This window comes from Amaranthus tricolor, chromosome 4 (genome assembly GCF_026212465.1).
Source record: "Amaranthus tricolor cultivar Red isolate AtriRed21 chromosome 4, ASM2621246v1, whole genome shotgun sequence".
Taxonomy (NCBI): Eukaryota; Viridiplantae; Streptophyta; class Magnoliopsida; order Caryophyllales; family Amaranthaceae; genus Amaranthus; species Amaranthus tricolor.
Window position 1 is genome coordinate 19,833,197 of NC_080050.1, and position 2,031 is coordinate 19,835,227.

Here is a 2,031-nt window from a genome sequence, read left to right on the forward strand (position 1 = left end):
TATGCTGCCACGTTAGTACTCATACAAGATATTGAATAATAAGCACAAACCAGATTTATCAACATTTAATTAATCATTTAAATTAATTTCTATTATTAGCATTAATTCAAATCGTCATTTTCTATTTTTAGTATAAATTCAAATATCATCCTATTAATAGAAAACTCTAGATCTTGCTTAATTATCAAATATAGCCGTGTACTATAATTAGTAAAACATGTGTACCTTGTACTATATTTAATCATCAAACAAATTTAAACTCATATTTAAATTCAAGTTCAAATGTAAAACATTTAAACGTTAAACAAAAACGTGTAGTAAAATATTCAAACTTCATTTCAAATAATATCCAAGTTAATTTTAATGAACCTTGACCTATTAAAATATTTCAAATATAATTTCAAGGAACATTGACCTATTAAAATATTTCAAATATAATTACGAAACTAACCTGATTGTAAACGTAATTATCTTTAAGACTTTGAAACGTATTTCAAGACTTATAAAATAAACTTAAGTTCTTTAAGCATATTCCATTGACTTCGAACTTAAATATATATTACTTATCAAATGTATATCAAATATGATTTTAAACTTACTTAAACAATTAAATGTAATTACTTAATTTATTTGTTTAATCAATATGTGTTTTGAATTATCATCATTCAAGAGAATTAAGTCTTCAATTTCCCCTTATCATTATTCAAGAGAGTTGAGTCTTCAATCTCCCCCTTGATGAAAGTCAAAACCATATTTCCCTAAATCATATTTCTAAGTTAATATGAATTGAAAAATTAAAAAATTATCCAATATTTCTTAACATGTTTTCAAATCAGAACAATATAAAAACAAAATAATTTTTTATATTTCATATCATCACAATCATTATTTATGCAAACAAATATCCAATCATAATACATGAAAATATAATAATCATCATTGTAATGTAATATCATATCAATACTTTAATATCAAAGTCATGATTATCAAACATTATGATCATGAACAATAATCAATAATCAGCAACTATCAATTTTTGTATCTATATTTTCACAACAAATTTCCAACAAAAATTTTCATATCTCCCTTAAACATGAATGTTAAGCATGAATAAATCAGAACAAAACATTCATTCAACAATATATTATATCAGAGCATAATATAACAAAACATTTTCATGCATCGACATTCACATGTAAGTAAGCAAAAAACAGCAATAAGCGATAAGCAATAAGCAAACAAACATGCAAATGGAATAATAAACACATTCATACATATACATATAATAAACACATTCATACATATACATATCTCCCCCTTTTTGACTTTCAGCAAAAAATAAACAAGGAGACTTAAAATGTTGGGATGGTTAACAAAATATTGTTTGATACCAAAATAAAAATATTGTTCATCAATCATTAACAACTGAAACTACTTCCTAGACCTCCTCTTCCTTTTCTTGGAAGGAGCTGGTTTTCCAGGTGAAGTTTGATCAGTTTGTTCATCAAAGTAAACAAATGTTTGATTTGGGTTTTTAACCGTGAACAAATGGAAATGCAATTATGAGATTAATTGGATTTTAACCAAAATCATGAACATGTTTTTAATGCATTGATGATGTTCACAAATAATTTAAACAAACAATTTTGTTTTAAAATAATTAAATATCCTTTATTAATTAAAGGTATTTAATTATAAATCCCATATTTATAAAACAAATAATTTTTAAGAAATTGAAATCAAATTTTCAATTCTCAAATTCATGCATAAACACACATATAATCACAATAATATGTAATGCTCCCCCTTAATACATACTTGGTATCAAGTAACAATTAACGTTTAATATTTAAACATTTTACTCTTTATCATTACTCTTTGTTATTACTCTTTGTTACTACTCTTTGTTATTACTCTTTGTTATTACTCCCCCTTAATTCATGCAACGTCATTTAGCATGCCAAGTTCCATACGTATATAAGCAAAACGATCAGCACTTAAAGGTTTTGTAAATATATCCGCTAATTGATT